This window comes from Chanos chanos, chromosome 11, assembly GCF_902362185.1.
Source record: "Chanos chanos chromosome 11, fChaCha1.1, whole genome shotgun sequence".
NCBI classification, from domain to species: domain Eukaryota; kingdom Metazoa; phylum Chordata; class Actinopteri; order Gonorynchiformes; family Chanidae; genus Chanos; species Chanos chanos.
In genome coordinates this window covers 23,014,690-23,034,605 of record NC_044505.1, presented here as the reverse complement: position 1 = coordinate 23,034,605, position 19,916 = coordinate 23,014,690, and the positions used below count along the sequence as shown (strand labels likewise).

General features: G+C 39.1%; 2 protein-coding genes and 2 non-coding genes across 4 annotated transcripts in view; 3 read left to right on the top strand and 1 right to left on the bottom strand.

The window, feature by feature from the left end:
* Nucleotides 1-19,916, bottom strand: part of LOC115823849 (uncharacterized) — a 664,236-nt gene that overhangs the window by 123,368 nt on the left and 520,952 nt on the right.
* Nucleotides 1-19,916, top strand: part of LOC115824128 (uncharacterized) — a 247,675-nt gene that overhangs the window by 24,481 nt on the left and 203,278 nt on the right.
* On the top strand, nt 10,989-11,044 carry LOC115824305 (U7 small nuclear RNA). The gene has a single exon (XR_004025695.1). It is a non-coding gene; the product is annotated as a U7 small nuclear RNA (small nuclear RNA).
* On the top strand, nt 12,842-12,897 carry LOC115824304 (U7 small nuclear RNA). Its single transcript, XR_004025694.1, has one exon. It is a non-coding gene; the product is annotated as a U7 small nuclear RNA (small nuclear RNA).

Below are 19,916 nucleotides of genomic sequence, written 5' to 3'. Positions count from 1 at the left end.
ACACACCCTGACAATCCCTCCATGTTTCAAACAAGAGATTTTAAATATGTTGTTCGTTTGACACACAGCCTGAGGTGTCCCCTGGAAAATGCTGGGCTTTCCGTGGTTCTGAGGGATTCGTAGGGATTTCTCTCTCCTACCCGGTCCACATCACTCACGTGACTCTGGAACATCTGCCCAGAGTCCTGTCCCTGACTGGACGGATCGACAACGCTCCACGGGACTTTGCTGTTTATGTGAGTGAACGTGTAAAGACAGAGAAACATTACTCGAGTCGTAGGTCAGAATTCTGTCATACTCATCTTCTTAAAGGTTTATATCAGTATTTATGTGTGATATCTCACACAGCTACATAGTGAAGCATTTCAACAGTAGCTCCACTGCTAACAGAGACTGATATATACTATAGTAGTGAGACGTCATCCATAAATGCTGTGTTTGTGTTATCACGGGGTATGTCCAGTGTGAATGAAGCAGGAAATCTTCTAGGAAAGTTCAGTTAGGATCGGGGGGGAGAGTCAGTTCAGACATTCAAACTGCCAGTGAGTGACAGCTATAGACCTTATAATAAACATCCATACAAATATACACAGGAACATACACACCTTCAGTACCGACATAATTTGACATGACATTCCCTGCAGTCAGTTTAGACAGGAGAGATGTAAATGAATTACCAACATAAATGTTCCTTTTATGTATCAGTGAACTGCCTGTCTCATGTAACCAACCAAAGCACTTACAGACATGCTACAATGAATTACAACTCACCATCCCAACAGTTTCTCAATTTTAATCTCTCTCTGTCTCTCTCTCTCTCTCTCTCTCTCTCTCTCTCTGTGTCTCTCAGAAGTCTCCAGAGCAGAGGATTTACAGGATGGTGGAACTCCGTATCCTAAACAACTGGGGTGACCCTGAGTACACCTGCGTGTACTGTTTTCGAGTTCACGGGGAACCACTGTCTGTGTGAATCTGAGGCAGTGAACAGAGGATGATGGGTCGTCATGGTATTTTTCTTTATGTGAAAAAGAGGAAACAGAAGAATCTTAGTATAAGCTTAAATAAACCTCCTCAGTTTTGTTTTACATGCTTCCTCAAGGCCTCCAGTGTTCTTTTACATTCTATTTCTTCTGGATTCTTCCTTTTCTGTTATGCTGGTGTACAACTATGATGATATAAGGTAGTCTGGTGTGTGTGTGTGTGTGTGTGTGTGTGTGTGTGTTTGTGTGTGTGTGTGTGTGTGTGTGTGTGTGTGTGTGTATGTCAGTATGGGGATTTGTGTTCCATTAAGTGTCAGGGCTCTTTTCTCATTGGTCTATAAGTGTAAACATATGTGACCATCTGAATAACTCAACTCTGAATAATTCTAATAAATCCTTTTTCTACAGTGGCTGTAAAACACTTAAGCAGTGGAGTTACAGCCCATCAGAAGTGTCTGATTAGAAAGTGTAGCTTTTGTATAGCCTTAATGATGTAACCATAGGTCAAAGTGGCATTAAAATTGGAATTAAAAAGGTCTTTAAAAGCATTGAATTGAATTTGCTGATACCTGCAGATACCAGAAATTTTCCTAGAATTCCCATAAGCACTAGAGCAGTTGTTACGTATTGTAATAAAAGGAAATATAGCCCCTTCCCCACCTGTCCTTTGTTAACTTGTAATACACACACCTCACCCCATCAGGGTGGCCATATATGGGGCCAGGTATTACCACCATCTCCTCTCTTGACTTGTCTCTCTAAATGGGGGTGGGTCAAACAGAGGATGATATTTTTTGGACCACACTGGACCTCACTTGCTGAAGCATCTAAAGCCTGCTATGAACTTATTGGCTTCAAATGTACAAAATGCTGTATTAAGCAATGCAAATGCAAATGCAGAGCTGTATCACTGCAGTGTACTGCATTGTGTTTATGTGAGGGAGAGTGTCAGAAACTATGAAGACCTCAATGCAGTTTGAGTAGGTAGGTTTCAGATCAGGACAGTGCAGTAAAATATGCTTAATCGACAGAGGAGTTCTGCAGGAATGGCAGGATGGCAGTTCTTCACCCTTTCAATGCAGTGTGAGATATTTATTGCATGGTTAGCATATCAAGATGAGTTTTTAAATGGTAAGACTAGTTGTTTAAAACTGATTTCATTGGTTCTTCATTCTGTTTCTTGTTGTGCATATCGAAAAAGAGAGAGAGAGACAAAAAGAAAGAAATTCCTAATCCCAATGAGCTGGCACCTTGCCATGATGGCTTAGCTTGCGTGTCTCTGTGACCCTATGAGCTGTTTAAAAAGAGGGATCTTTTTGTTTCATCTGTGGTGAATTGCTGGCAATTATCTGAATACGTATTGAAAAACTAATCCCTCAGTGTGTCTGACATTGCACCTTTCTTGTGTTACGGAATTCATATTTAAAAAACGGAAGTAAAGTTACTGAAATAGAGCTCAATTTGTGAGAATAAACTTTTAGGTTATAAATAATAGGATATTATATGTATAATGCATCGGCGTTGAGTTTAGCACTCAGGCCTCAACGCACTGAACTTTCACTTAGCCATTGTCACATGACATGGGCGTTTTGAACCACATTTCGGGACAGTGTTTCGAAACTTCTGCACTTCGGAAGCTCCACGCAGCGTCGAAACGTCAGTATTGAGCATCCCGTCTCTAATGTAATGTACTGTTAAACCAATGTAATGGAACTCTTAATGTGTTTTCGGTTTTAACAATAATATTTGTGTTTTAGCTATTAATGTGATTGTTGAATGTACATAGCCTGGTGATGACTGTCAGCAAAGCTCGTGATCTGCTGGGTACACAACCTTACGTTGCCAGCGCGTCACCGTCTGTGGCTGGTTCTCGCTGTGGGTTTTTGCAAAAGGTTCAGGGCTTTTAATAGGAGTATTTACTCTCGGTCTTAAGTATTATGACTGCTGACTGTTGTTTGTTTGATCGGTCCACTCGTTTTTTTTCTTTCTTTTTTTAATCGCTTATTTTCGCATTGAAAATGAATGGGGAAAGTTTTACGGGCCTGGTGCGACGAGGGTTTGCACACAGCAGCAGTCGATAGTTGGATTCAGTTGTCTTTTGCTCCGTGAAACAGTTGATCACATTTAGAGTTATTAAAGTGATTACTGAATGTACATAGCCTGACGACTGTCAGCAAAGCTCGTGATCTGCTGGGTAAACAACCTCACGTAGCCAACGCGTCTGTGGCTGAGAATCACTGGTTCTTTGCAAAAGGCACAGAGCTTTTAATAGGAATATTTGAGCGCGGTAGGTTTTAGATTGGGATACTGGCTGGATATTCGGTTTTAAAATTTCCTAAATTCGGACACGACAAAGCACTTCCGCTTAATTACATGTTCGAGGGCACGTATAATATGGTGTGTCAGAAGAAAATAACAATATTTGTTGTCGATATCGATTTTTATCCAAAAACAGCTTCACGACGCTTTCATTATTCCTTTACTCGTTACGTCTGTGTAAGGGACCGTCTGCAAATTACACATTTCATGGATGTTCGTCATCTGAAATGACTGTTGATATTAAAAATATGCATTACAAATCAATAAAAACAGCTTTGCACCTCTTCAGCGTTCTACTTCTTCAAAAATGAAATAATATTCACAACGCATATTTAGAAGAAACTCCCAGTTTTAGAAGCTTTCTTCGGGAAATATTCACCTTAAAATCCATAAAATGACCTGAAATGATAAATATCTCAATATGATGGGTCTAGTAACATTAGAGTATGTCACTTAGGTGAAAATTTCCTGAAAAGTCAAATTACATGGAACATGGGATTTTTTCCTCCCAGAAAAATATTCACTAAAATCAACTAAGTGACCAATAGACCTTTTCTCATTCTGATGGCTGTAGTAGTTCCCAATTACAGTGTGTAACTTACTACAAGTGAAATTTTTGAGGGAGGTCAACTTATGTGGAAGCAGGAGTCATTTATTTCTGAAAAATATTCACTAAAAATCAATGACATGACTTTTTCTCATTCTGATTGCTGAAGTAGTTCCCACTTACAGTGTGTAACTTACTACAAGTGAGATTTTTGAGAAAGGTCAACTTATATGGAAGCAGGGGTCATTTATTTCTGAAAAATATGCACAAAAATTAACATGACTTGTTCTCATTCTAATTGCTGTCATAATTCCCAGTTGCAGTGTGTAACTTACTACAAGTGAAACTTTAATGAAATGTCAAACTATATGGAAGCAGGTGTCAATTATTTCTGAAAATGATTCACTAAAAATCAACTAAATGATCTTTTCTCATTCTGATCACTGTAGTAGTTCCCAAATACAGTGCATAACCTACTACAAGTGAAATTTTTATGAAATGTCAAATTATATGGAAGCAGGCGTCAATTATTTCTGAATATTATTCACTAAAGATCAACTCAATGACCTTTTCTCGTTCTGATGGCGGTAGTAGATCCACTTTAGAGTGGCTTGCTTACTGCATGTGGACATTTTGTGAAATGAGAGATGAACAGGGAGATGAAGTCAAGGACTTGAGTTTTTTTTCAGCCTGCAACCTGCACAGGCAGCCACCTCAAGCGTAGGCTCAAGAAGTGACTGTCTATTTCCAAGAATACGGCAAAGCACTTCTGTTTCACAGGTGGCGTACACAGGAAAACAGCAGTAGTTCGGTTCCGTCGACAGAAATTTTTTTTTTAAACAAATTATTTGAATTATTTCTTTTAAACAAATTTAAAAAATCAAGTAAATGACATTACTGCATTCCAAAGGCTGTAGTAGTCCCTAGTTAGAGTGTGTTACTTACTGCAGGTGAGTTCAATTATATGTAAAACAGGAGTGAATTTATTCTGTTTTATATATATACACACACTGTATAGATAGATGGATAGATAGATAGAGATTTTTTTCCAAATCTCACCTGTGCTACACTGTAATTGGGAAATACTACAGCCATCAGAATGAGAAAATGTTGACCTTTCTCGAAAACCTCACCTGTGGTAACTTACACACTGTAATCGGGAAGTACTACAGCCATCAGACTGAGAAAAAGTCATGTCATTGATTTTTAGTGAATATTTTACAAAAATAATTGATCCCTGCTTCCATTTAAGATAACATTTCACAAAAATTTCACTTGTAGTAAGTTATGCACTGTAACTGACAACTACTACCGCAATCGGGATGAGAAAAGTTCGTTTAGTTTATTTTCAGTGAATATTTTTCAGAAATAATTGACCCCTGTTTCCATCTAAGCTGACATTTCACAAAATTTTCAGTTGTAGTAAGTCAGACACTGTAATTGGAAACTACTACAGGCATCAGAATGAGAAAACATCTATTAGTTGATTTTTATATTTGTAATATTTTTATATTTGTGAATATATTTGTGAATATTTTTGTAATATTTTTTTGAATATTAGTACATATATTTCAGAAATAAATGACCCCTGCTTCCATATAAGTTGACCTTTCTCAAAAACCTCACCTGTAGTAAGCAAGACACTGTCATTGTGAAGTACTACACCAATCAGAATGAGAAAAAGTCATGTCATTGATTTTTAGTGAATATTTTTCAGAAATAAATCCTCTTTAGTTCCTTGTAATTTCACTTTTCGACAAATTCTCACCTGTAGTAAGTGATACACTCTAATGACAAGCTGCTACAGCCATTAGAATGAGAAAGGTCATTTTATGTATTTTAGTGAATATTTCTCTAAGAAAGCTCCTGAAAGAGAGAGTTTCTTCTAAATATGCGTCGTGGGAAGTTAGTTACTTCATTTTGGAATCACCAGAACGTTGAAGAGGTGTAAACGAACATGTGAAAAAGCAAACATCCATGAAATGTGTAATTTGCAGACGGTCCCTTACACGGCCGCCGACTATCCAACGAATATAAAACCAACTTTTCCACGCTTTCGGCTGCGGGGTATTCAAGTACGCGGGTTTAGCGAAAATTCAGAGTTAGTTAACTCAGCGAAAGCAGTAAACCTCCTAACAGAAGGGCCCATACCTTCATTCTCCTAGCAAAAAGCCATAGGGCTTTTCTGTTAGGAGGTATACTGCTTTCTCCGCGTTAACTAACTGAGTTTTCGCTAAACCAGCTTTCTGAAATACCAGCCTGGAGACAGATCCAGTATTTCTGCAAGTAAGATTCGTTGATGCTGCGGCGCAATCACATTCGCATTTTCTCGTGGAAACGCATCTCTAGTTCAGTGCTGTTGTTTGACTGTAAAGATGCTAAAAATTTCATACAATATCCCCGTTCAAAAAAAGTCTCCCTCAGATACGTATCCACTGCACGGGACTTTTGTAATATCGGTCTTTAAAACTTTAACCCATATCCCTCATGAATCTTCACTAAGCTCACTTTAGCCATGACTTGTAACTGACTAGTAACTGACTAGACAACTACTGCAGGAGCTGTTCTCAATTTATAGTTGATTAGAATGCTCTAGAACATTGCAGAAATTACCAGGACCATTGGAATGGTATAGAAGCACTTGTTTATGTAATTTCCAGCCTGATTAAACCTATCGGTTAAATAAAAATGCATTATAAATCCACGTTTGGCATTGGTATGATTAATTGTGGGCTTAACTGTATGTATATGGTGTTGCTGAGCAGTGTTGTGTGTTGTTTCTGACAAACAATCTCTCTCTCTCTCTCTCTCTCTCTCTCTCCAGTATGAGTAACTGTAGTGTAACAGAGGAAGACTGTTTTGGTTTCGCTTCAGCTCTGGGACCAAACCTGAGAGAGCTGAATCTGAGTGGGCGTAAACTAGGAGACTCAGGAGTGCACATACTCTGTAATCTACTGGGCGGTTCATACTGTAAACTGGAGAAACTGGAGTGAGTTGTGTTTTTATCAAAGAGAATTTTAAAATGACAGTATGCAATGTCTGAATGAATCCTTGTGAATTCAGTGCATTATTTGGTGCTGTCTGGTGCAGAATCCCACATTTTAGTGTTGATGATGAAGGTTTTCATGTTCTATCACGCAAAACATTCAGAACACAAAAAACACACATCTCACTCTGATTCTTTTACTTTGGTCATCTATAAAATGAGAGAGCTATTTAATATAGGTCAAGGTTTCCATGTGGTAACATTGTGTGTGTTCTTTGGGCATCTATAAAGTGAGAGAGGCATTTAATATTTGTCAAGGAGGTTTCCATGTTTTGGAAACCTGCAAATTAATGACATACATTGTCACCATTATGGCCTTTGCCTGGTTACTCGAGTTAGGTACATTAACAGGCTAAATTGGGTGGAAACATTTGTATGTATCAGCTGAAGGTGGAGTAAATGTTGAAACACTTCGGAGTGGTATATTCATAGTCACTACAAACAGACTCTATGAACAGTGGGTTGTTACATTCTTCAGTTGTGCTGTATTACACTTTCTATGCAGCAGTTACCCACTAGACAATACATGACAACAAAGAATAGAGCAGGTACAGTCAAAAATCAATCATTTCTTTTTCGGTGTATGTCATGCAGTTGTTGTGTAATGTAATGGAGCCATGTAAAATGCTTTATCTCCCTCAATGGTGGGTCCCTCTGTGGCAGATGAATGGCAGTTGACTGAACGGGTGATACCTTATATGTGTGACTTGTTAATGAGTGAATCTCCATTAAGATTCTCCAGTAAGATTTAACTGTAACAAGGGGAGCTGAGTGTTTCATTCGATGTGAATGTTGTGTTAATGATGTTAAATATGTTAATGATAACTCATGAAGACAATGCTGAGAATATTGTGGATGATCAGTAGAAGTTGAAGGAAACTGAAAAGCTTTATGAGTTGGAGTTCAGTAATGGAGTATGAAGTGCTGCCTAGAGCAGCATATAACAATAATGACAACAAGACACTTGTAGACTATTACAGTTGTAGAGTGGGATTATAGGTTCCAAGTCTGTGTAACCCAATTCGTTAGCACCATGTGTGTCTGTAGAGGGAACCTTTTAAACCCTCTGTCTGCCCCTTAAAGTAGGGAGAGACTTTGTAGAACCACCTGATTCCATGTTATCAAAGGGATATCGGCTCTATGGGAGATTCAACTAAGCAGAAATTGCTTCAGACATCTTAAATAAGACTCATATCATCAGTCAAGGATTTTGTGGATTGATTTGTGTCATAAATTGATAGGAAAAATGTTCATACACACGTTACAGTGTTTTTACACCACTACTCATATCTTGACCTAAAACATGAAGTTGTAAAGACAACACATATCTTTTTGGTCATTCATTCCAATTTGAGCTGATTTAGAACAATATCCAGACAAAATGGCAATCAAATGTCTTCATCTGTGAAAAGAGATACACTATGACATCGTCCTGTTTACTGATATATGTGTGTGGTGTTGCTGAGCAGTGTTGTTTCTGACAAACGATCTCTCTCTCTCTCTCTCTCTCTCTCTCTCTCTCTCTATCTCTCTATCTCTCTCTCTCTCTCTCTCTCTCTCTCTCTCTCTCTCTCTCTCTCTCTCTCTATCTCTCTCTCTCTCTCTCTCTCTCTCTCTCTCTCTCTCTCTCTCTATCTCTCTCTCTCTCTCTCTATCTCTCTCTCTCTCTCTCTCTCTCTCCCCTCTCTCTCTCTCTCTCTCTCTCTCTCTCTCTCTATCTCTCTCTCTCTCTCTCTCTCTCTCTCTCTCCCTCTCTCTCTCTCTCTCTCTCTCTCCCTCTCTCTCTCTCTCTCTCTCTCCCTCTCTCTCTCTCTCTCTCTCTCTCTCCAGTATGAGTAACTGTAGTATAACAGACGGAGGCTGTTTGGATTTCGCTTCAGCTCTGGGACCAAACCTGAGAGAGCTGAATCTGAGTGGGAATAAACTAGGAGACGCAGGAGTGAACATACTCTGTAATCTACTGGGCGATCCATCCTGTAAACTGGAGAAACTGGAGTAAGTTGTGTTTTTATCAAAGAGAAAATCAAATGACAGTGTGCAATGTCTGAATGAATCCTTGTGAATTCAGTGCATTATTTAGTGCTGTCTGGTGCAGAATCCCACATTTTAGTGTTGATGATGAAGGTTTTCATGTTCTATCACACAAAAAAACATTCAAAACACAAAAAAACATAATTCTCACCATGACTGCTTCTTTTACTTTGGTCATCTATAAAGTGAGAGAGCTATTTAATATATGTCAAGGTTTCCATGTTTTGGAAACCTGCAAATTAATGACATACATTGTCACCATTATGGCCTTTGCCTGATTACTCGAGTTAGGTACATTCACAGGCCGAATTGGGTTGAAACATTTGTATGTATCAGCTGAAGGTGGAGTAAATGTTGAAACACTTCGGAGTGGTATATTCATAGCCACTACAAACAGACTCTATGAACAGTGGGTTGTTACATTCTTCAGTTGTGCTGTATTACACTTTCTATGCAGCAGTTACCCACTAGACAATACATGACAACAAAGAATAGAGCAGGTACAGTCAAAAATCAATCATTTCTTTTTCGGTGTATGTCATGCAGTTGTTGTGTAATGTAATGGAGCCATGTAAAATGCTTTATCTCCCTCAATGGTGGGTCCCTCTGTGGCAGATGAATGGCAGTTGACTGAACGGGTGATACCTTATATGTGTGACTTGTTAATGAGTGAATCTCCATTAAGATTCTCCAGTAAGATTTAACTGTAACAAGGGGAGCTGAGTGTTTCATTCGATGTGAATGTTGTGTTAATGATGTTAAATATGTTAATGATAACTCATGAAGACAATGCTGAGAATATTGTGGATGATCAGTAGAAGTTGAAGGAAACTGAAAAGCTTTATGAGTTGGAGTTCAGTAATGGAGTATGAAGTGCTGCCTAGAGCAGCATATAACAATAATGACAACAAAACACTTGTAGACTATTACAGTTGTAGAGTGGGATTATAGGTTCCAAGTCTGTGTAACCCAATTCGTTAGCACCATGTGTGTCTGTAGAGGGAACCTTTTAAACCCTCTGTCTGCCCCTTAAAGTAGGGAGAGACTTTGTAGAACCACCTGATTCCATGTTATCAAAGGGATATCGGCTCCATGGGAGATTCAACTAAGCAGAGGTTATTACAAGTGCACATGAGGGACCAAGTGAGCAAGTCAGTTTTCATCTCGGGCTCAAACAATAGAAAGACAAGGACACTGATTTTATACCCAAGATGACAACACAGACATTCAGATACAGTTTCATCTCACACAAGAGTATCACAGTCCTTAATTAATGTACTGAGTGTCATCTCCTCTGAGTAAATAGCACAGAGAACATATGTGAACCAGAGCACACCTTTGACATCTCGTGACATCTCTCATATATGTATGAAACAGACAAAAGGGCATTCAGAGAAATAGAGCCAGATGTCTGAGATTCACTGGATATTTTCTCCACATCAGTCACAGTTTGGTGAAACAGCTTCAGACATCTTAAATAAGACTCATATCATCAGTCAAGGATCTTGTGGATTGATTTGTGTCATAAAGTAAAATAGGAAAAATGTTCATACACACGTTACAGTGTTTTTACATCACTACTCATATCTTGACCTAAAACATGACAGTTGTAAAGACAACACATATCTTTTTGGTCATTCATTCCAATTTGAGCTGATTTAGAACAATATCCAGACAAAATGGCAATCAAATGTCTTCATCTGTGAAAAGAGATACACTATGATATCGTCCTGTTTACTGATATATGTGTGTGGTGTTGCTGAGCAGTGTTGTTTCTGACAAACGATCTCTCTCTCTCTCTCTTTCTCTCTCTCTTTCTCTCTCTCTTTCTCTCTCTCTCCCCCCCCCTCTCTCTCTCTCTCTCTCTCTCCAGTATGAGTAACTGTAGTATAACAGAAGGAGGCTGTTTGGGTTTCGCTTCAGCTCTGGGATCAAACCTGAGAGAACTGAATCTGAGTGGGAATAAACTAGGAGACGCAGGAGTGAACATACTCTGTAATCTACTGGGCAATCCATACTGTAAACTGGAGAAACTGGAGTAAGTTGTGTTCTTTGGGCATCTATAAAGTGAGAGAGCTATTTAATATTTGTCAAGGAGGTTTCCATGTTTTGGAAACCTGCAAATTGCCTGGTTACTCGAGTTAGGTACATTAACAGGCTAAATTGGGTGGAAACATTTGTATGTATCAGCTGAAGGTGGAGTAAATGTTGAAACACTTCGGAGTGGTATATTCATAGTCACTACAAACAGACTCTATGAACAGTGGGTTGTTACATTCTTCAGTTGTGCTGTATTACACTTTCTATGCAGCAGTTACCCACTAGACAATACATGACAACAAAGAATAGAGCAGGTACAGTCAAAAATCAATCATTTCTTTTTCGGTGTATGTCATGCAGTTGTTGTGTAATGTAATGGAGCCATGTAAAATGCTTTATCTCCCTCAATGGTGGGTCCCTCTGTGGCAGATGAATGGCAGTTGACTGAACGGGTGATACCTTATATGTGTGACTTGTTAATGAGTGAATCTCCATTAAGATTCTCCAGTAAGATTTAACTGTAACAAGGGGAGCTGAGTGTTTCATTCGATGTGAATGTTGTGTTAATGATGTTAAATATGTTAATGATAACTCATGAAGACAATGCTGAGAATATTGTGGATGATCAGTAGAAGTTGAAGGAAACTGAAAAGCTTTATGAGTTGGAGTTCAGTAATGGAGTATGAAGTGCTGCCTAGAGCAGCATATAACAATAATGACAACAAAACACTTGTAGACTATTACAGTTGTAGAGTGGGATTATAGGTTCCAAGTCTGTGTAACCCAATTCGTTAGCACCATGTGTGTCTGTAGAGGGAACCTTTTAAACCCTCTGTCTGCCCCTTAAAGTAGGGAGAGACTTTGTAGAACCACCTGATTCCATGTTATCAAAGGGATATCGGCTCCATGGGAGATTCAACTAAGCAGAGGTTATTACAAGTGCACATGAGGGACCAAGTGAGCAAGTCAGTTTTCATCTCGGGCTCAAACAATAGAAAGACAAGGACACTGATTTTATACCCAAGATGACAACACAGACATTCAGATACAGTTTCATCTCACACAAGAGTATCACAGTCCTTAATTAATGTACTGAGTGTCATCTCCTCTGAGTAAATAGCACAGAGAACATATGTGAACCAGAGCACACCTTTGACATCTCGTGACATCTCTCATATATGTATGAAACAGACAAAAGGGCATTCAGAGAAATAGAGCCAGATGTCTGAGATTCACTGGATATTTTCTCCACATCAGTCACAGTTTGGTGAAACAGCTTCAGACATCTTAAATAAGACTCATATCATCAGTCAAGGATCTTGTGGATTGATTTGTGTCATAAAGTAAAATAGGAAAAATGTTCATACACACGTTACAGTGTTTTTACATCACTACTCATATCTTGACCTAAAACATGACAGTTGTAAAGACAACACATATCTTTTTGGTCATTCATTCCAATTTGAGCTGATTTAGAACAATATCCAGACAAAATGGCAATCAAATGTCTTCATCTGTGAAAAGAGATACACTATGATATCGTCCTGTTTACTGATATATGTGTGTGGTGTTGCTGAGCAGTGTTGTTTCTGACAAACGATCTCTCTCTCTCTCTCTTTCTCTCTCTCTTTCTCTCTCTCTTTCTCTCTCTCTCCCCCCCCCCTCTCTCTCTCTCTCTCTCTCCAGTATGAGTAACTGTAGTATAACAGAAGGAGGCTGTTTGGGTTTCGCTTCAGCTCTGGGATCAAACCTGAGAGAACTGAATCTGAGTGGGAATAAACTAGGAGACGCAGGAGTGAACATACTCTGTAATCTACTGGGCAATCCATACTGTAAACTGGAGAAACTGGAGTAAGTTGTGTTCTTTGGGCATCTATAAAGTGAGAGAGCTATTTAATATTTGTCAAGGAGGTTTCCATGTTTTGGAAACCTGCAAATTGCCTGGTTACTCGAGTTAGGTACATTAACAGGCTAAATTGGGTGGAAACATTTGTATGTATCAGCTGAAGGTGGAGTAAATGTTGAAACACTTCGGAGTGGTATATTCATAGTCACTACAAACAGACTCTATGAACAGTGGGTTGTTACATTCTTCAGTTGTGCTGTATTACACTTTCTATGCAGCAGTTACCCACTAGACAATACATGACAACAAAGAATAGAGCAGGTACAGTCAAAAATCAATCATTTCTTTTTCGGTGTATGTCATGCAGTTGTTGTGTAATGTAATGGAGCCATGTAAAATGCTTTATCTCCCTCAATGGTGGGTCCCTCTGTGGCAGATGAATGGCAGTTGACTGAACGGGTGATACCTTATATGTGTGACTTGTTAATGAGTGAATCTCCATTAAGATTCTCCAGTAAGATTTAACTGTAACAAGGGGAGCTGAGTGTTTCATTCGATGTGAATGTTGTGTTAATGATGTTAAATATGTTAATGATAACTCATGAAGACAATGCTGAGAATATTGTGGATGATCAGTAGAAGTTGAAGGAAACTGAAAAGCTTTATGAGTTGGAGTTCAGTAATGGAGTATGAAGTGCTGCCTAGAGCAGCATATAACAATAATGACAACAAGACACTTGTAGACTATTACAGTTGTAGAGTGGGATTATAGGTTCCAAGTCTGTGTAACCCAATTCGTTAGCACCATGTGTGTCTGTAGAGGGAACCTTGTAAACCCTCTGTCTGCCCCTTAAAGTAGGGAGAGACTTTGTAGAACCACCTGATTCCATGTTATCAAAGGGATATCGGCTCTATGGGAGATTCAACTAAGCAGAAATTGCTTCAGACATCTTAAATAAGACTCATATCATCAGTCAAGGATTTTGTGGATTGATGTGTGTCATAAATTGATAGGAAAAATGTTCATACACACGTTACAGTGTTTTTACACCACTACTCATATCTTGACCTTAAACATGACAGTTGTAAAGACAACACATATCTTTTTGGTCATTCATTCCAATTTGAGCTGATTTAGAACAATATCCAGACAAAATGGCAATCAAATGTCTTCATCTGTGAAAAGAGATACACTATGACATCGTCCTGTTTACTGATATATGTGTGTGGTGTTGCTGAGCAGTGTTGTTTCTGACAAACGATCTCTCTATCTCTCTCTCTCTCTCTTTCTCTCTCTCTCTCTCTCTCTCTCTCTCTCTCTCTCTCTGTCTCTCTCCAGTATGAGTAACTGTAGTATAACAGACGGAGGCTGTTTGGGTTTCACTTCAGCTCTGGGATCAAACCTGAGAGAACTGAATCTGAGTGGGAATGAACTAGGAGACGCAGGAGTGAACATACTCTATAATCTACTGGAGAATCCATACTGTAAACTGGAGAAACTGGAGGGAGTTGTGTTTTTATCGAAGAGCAATCTAAAATTATTTTAATGAAAAAATGGTGTTTTGGTGTTTTTGTGCATGTCTGTATGTGTATGTGTTTATGTGCTGGTGTGCTTCCTGTTTTAAAACTGTTCTTATACCTTCTCTCGCAAAATAGCTGGGTTTACTGTTAATTATTATTTGTCAAATGTAGTTCTAATTTTGTGACAGATAAATGAGGTAAATATGCAATACATTCATACACACACTTAGCAAAGTTTAGAAACCTCTACTAACATCTTGATGTAGAAATGACATATTTAAAGACTACACATGCCCAGGCAAATGCTAGGGGCGCCTTCCATCCATAGAAGCGCCTCAAATGAGGGAAGAAAAACAGTCTTATTGTGATCTCTGCTTATGAGGTACTAGGATCTGACTGATGCACTTATTGTAAGTTGCCTTGGCTAAAAGCCTCTGCCAAATACCAAATTGTAAAATTGTAAAAAAAAAAAAAAAATCAAAATTTTTACATTTCACTATTTTTTTATTAATACTGTTTCTTCTATTTTATGACAAGTTGACAATTTAGATCACAGGGTCCCACAAACACCCGCGCTCTCAAATCTTTTATGACAACATTTTAACTCACATTATTGATACAGTCATTGGCCTGCAGCCATAACAAATAAGTAACCTCTCTTGTCCGTGTGATTGGTCTAGACCTGGCTGTAAATAATAAAAATATGTCTATAATACAACATGTACGTATTGTGACATGCCATTTTTGTTATTTATTCCAATATGAGAGAAAGTTGTTGTTTTATCTGGTTTATATGAAATTCATCAGAGATGTGATTCTGGAGTGTGATTTGTCTCACCATGGCCTGTTTGTATGAGTAATCAAAAATACTGTGTCCTCTTGTCACAGAAAGGGCAAAAGACAAAAAACAGGAGTTTTATTTTACAAAATGGCAGGTCAGACATACAGGCTGGATACCCAGGTTGAGCAGACACCAGGGGTGTGACAGTACTCCTCTTCAAACGCATGGCTACAAGACCAGACACCCTTGGGAACCTGAAGAACTAGTAGGGATTCAGGGAGACCAGGAGGACTGGGACACTCAGGAAGTACCCAGACTGACTCTTCAGAACTGGTGTGTAAGGAACTAAGGAGGACCAGGAGACTAAGGAGGACCTCTGAAGAACTCCTGAGGCCCCAGGGGCCAGGGTGAAATCACAGAAAACCAGAGTCAATGTGAAGACTGTGGAGACAGTGGAAACGCTGACAGTGGCAGGACAGGATGGTGACAGGCGAGTCTGGAGGCAGCAGTTCTGATGGGACCTGAAGTTCTGGCGGTCTGGGTTGAGCTTGTGGCAATACTGGAGAGTCTGGTGAAGTGGTAGCCAGGTCCTCTGGAATAGGGACTGGAAGCCCGGTTCTGTTCATATTTCATACAAGACTACGGAAAAAGACTGTAATGTCGTGTTTTATCACTGGGTTTATTCTACTGCAGGAATGGGTTCAAGGGATTCATCATCGTCACAAACATATTGTGTTGGTTTCTGTGGGAGCCTGCATGGCATAATTAATTGTTTGAGATTAATTAAAGAGCTGACAACCAAAACGAACAAGCAAGCATTAAAGATGTTTAAAAAATGTCAATAAATAAATAACTCTAAGGGAACTTTAATAATGCTACTGGAAGCTTCAAAGAAGTAGTGATGCCTCTTACATTTCTTGCTGCACAGGACATACATGCCCATTATGAGCAACTTGGCTGTGTCTTGACTATTAAAGCGTTGTATGCTTACTGTAGAACCACCATCAGGGTCGATAAAGAGGATGAGGCCCACAGTTTTAGACTTTTACTAGGATAAACTACACTGTATTTCACAAATTGTTTAATTTTTATGGAGAGAGGAAAGGAGTCAGGTTTTAGTCCTGCTAGTAAGCAGGAAAGCTTGTGTTGTACACTCATTATAAACAACTAGGTGGTATACTGTCTGTGGCACCATCTGGTTTCTGTGGAAACAACATCAGAGCAGTTAGGGAGAGTGGAGGACACTGTTGTAGACTTTCACTGGGATGAACTGCACTGAGTCAGACAGAGTGTTTTATTTTGATGGAGAGAGGAAGGAGGTTAAGTCTAGTTAAGTCTAGAAGGTTTCTCTCCACTGTCTGTGTTAGTATTGTGAGAGCATAGGGCTGAATGAAGAGTGTGAGAATGCCATTCAGCACTTTACTGGGCTGGGTCTTCATAGAGCCTGTTCTCCATGTTGTAAGGTCGAAGATCTCTGTGGAGGGAATCTCTTCTGCATGGTGTAAGGTTAGCTAGGTCTCTGGGGGGTGGCCCAGGGATATCAGACACTCTGACAATTGCTAAAGTCCCAAAAGTGAAACAGCTGGTTTAGTTGGTGGGACAATGTGAAACAGAGACAAGCAGAGATAGGGAATCTGATCTTTGTGACAGATGGACCAGATGCAAGAACCAGATGTTCTGTTTTAGGGACTGGTCTGCTGGAAAGATGAACCCTGATGTTTGACTTTTTTTCTGAAGATGTCTATTCCAAATCTCTCTCTCTCTCTCTCTCTCTCTCTCCCTCTCTCTCTCTCTTTCTCTAGTCTGTGTTGGTGCCGAATAACCCTAACCTTAACCCAAAAAAATGTTTTGACACTTTTTGTTTTATCAGCAACAGCAATATACTTTAGAAAAACGCTCTCCTAGTGGGGACCAGCGTTTTGGTCCCCACAAGGAATTTGTCAGATTATGCTATCTTACTGGGGACTTTCGGTCCCCAGAAAGACATTAATACACACGCTGTTATTAGTGCTGTTAAGGAAGTGTTGTAGATGGTTGAGATACATGTTATAAATAATAATGTTGTTTTGTTTCAGGTTACGCCCTTTTGACCATATATTAAAGAGGAAGTGAACTCATTACTCCGGACAGGTCATCAGCAGCTGGCTCACTGATTGGCATTACAGTAGATTAATAAACCGGACAGAAATGGGACGTGCAGTAACTGAGGGTGGGGGGTGGGGCTAGTGAGGTTGAGTGGAGTGGATCTGTACTGGCCACAGCGGAACAGTCATGGAGATGAACTGGAGGCTCGCTGATGACTGTAAACTGGAGAAAAACACTTGGACTCTCCACAATACGGTACAGAACCTAACGATGTGAGACAGCTCAGTGAGACACCAACGTGACTCTTATTGATACACACCCAATACGTGGCCTGCCTCTCACAGACATCCAGTCAGTGCTAGGACTATGAGGAGTGGAATGTAACCACACACACACACACACACACACACACACAACAACAACAACAATCTCACATGACATCATTGATCATTCACTGTCTACCACAGAAATATAATACATGTGCCCTTTTCTCAACTTGGAGACTCATCTGATCAGTGAGGTTTAGTGACAGTCATTTAAAAGAATCTCAGTTTAACCCTGTACTGCGGTCAAAAATGGACAGCTCTGAGATTGAATGGAGAATGTATAAACTGAGCGTTTTACTGCAATGTTTGAACTAGTGCAACATGGGCTGTTGGGTTCCCTCTCTGTGTTTCTCTAGCTTGCTCTCTCTCTCTCTCGCTCTCTCTTTCTCTCTCTCTCTCTCTCTCTCTCTCTCTCTCTCTGACTCGGCTCCAGTGTCAGCCCTGCTGAAGCCAGTTAGCAACCATAAGTACCAGGTGGGACCAAGCTATGAAGAGGGTGGTCCAAGACGGCGCTCTTCTTCCTACTGCAAACGCGCCGGCACCTTGCAGATACAGACAGTTTTACCTGACGCTCACTATTCTTTTCTGAAGGGACGCTCAAACTTTCTACACTGTGTGGTGTGGATCTTATTCATAATTTTTTCTTATCCATGATTTTTTCTTCTTATTGCACTTTAAAATCATAAACTAGTTTTAATTTAATTACGGATTACTGTGGCCAACACCTTTTGACGTTTTTATGTATTGGTTTGGTTGGCGACTAGTGTTCTTTTTGAAATTTGTTTTGTATGGTCATACCCCTGTGAAGGCAGAGCCCCTAGACTATCATTTTAGCCCCTTGTTTGTCCTTTTAGTATCTGTGTTTTATTCATTTTACTTGCATATTTTACAACTTCTTATCTGTAATAAAAGCACCTTTTTATTGTGTGTGTCTGGGTCTTGTTCTGGTTGTTGTCTCAGAGGTACCGGTAACCTAAACCTGGGGGGGTAAGAGCAACTATACTACACTCTAGTTGTGCACCCCCCTCTCATTTTGTGACACTGCTACTACAGCACCCTAATAATCCTGAGCGTGACTCCCCATAAGCTGAGACAAAAGAAAAAGGAGATGATTATTTTGGTGTGAACGTATAGCAGGAAAATTCTTCTGTTTGAATCCAGGCCATAGTGACCTGCCTGAAAACACTCCACATTCACCTGCCATTCTGTGTTCCTGTGTCTCCCGTTATACTGTATATGATCAAGACTAGTATGCTGTCTGAATACTAGGCCTAAATGTCAGATTAATGGTCATTTTTTATCTGATCCTTACTGACAGGTCATGTTGTTATTTGATTATTACTGACAGGTCATATTGGTATTTGATTATTACTGACAGGTCATATTGTTATTTGATTATTACAGACAGGTCATATTGTTATTTGATTATTACTGACAGGTCATATTGTTATTTGATTATTACAGACAGGTCATATTGTTATTTGATTATTACTGACAGGTCATATTGTTATTTGATTATTACAGACAGGTCATATTGTTATTTGATTATTACTGACAGGTCATATTGTTATTTGATTATTACTGACAGGTCATATTGTTATTTGATTATTACAGACAGGTCATATTGTTATTTGATTATTACTGACAGGTCATATTGTTATTTGATTATTACAGACAGGTCATATTGGTATTTGATTATTACTGACAGGTCATATTGTTATTTGATTATTACAGACAGGTCATATTGTTATTTGATTATTACAGACAGGTCATATTGTTATTTGATTATTACAGACAGGTCATATTGTTATTTGATTATTACTGACAGGTCATATTGTTATTTGATTATTACTGACAGGTCATATTGGTATTTGATTATTACTGACAGGTCATATTGTTATTTGATTATTACTGACAGGTCATATTGGTATTTGATTATTACTGACAGGTCATATTGTTATTTGATTATTACAGACAGGTCATATTGTTATTTGATTATTACTGACAGGTCATATTGTTATTTGATTATTACTGACAGGTCATATTGTGGGCCAAGAGAAGGGCACAGAGACACGAGTGGCAGTGCAGAATTTTGGTGTTTATTGAAGAAAGTATCTCTTCACTGAAAAAAGCATTTCAATGGTGGAAATGGAAAATGGAAATGGAAAATCCGTTAAACCATGGGAAACCGAAAGTGAAACAAAACAAATTGAAAAACAAAATTATTCTGTTCAAATAATGATAAGCAAAGTCTGCTCTGGCCTCTGTCTGTAAAGAGGTCTAAAAACAACAGAAACAACTTTACCCCTCTTAGCAGCATAGACGTACCAGTGCTCCGATACACTGACAGCTGACAGACACAGCAACAGAACAGGGAGCTCCCGGACAGATATA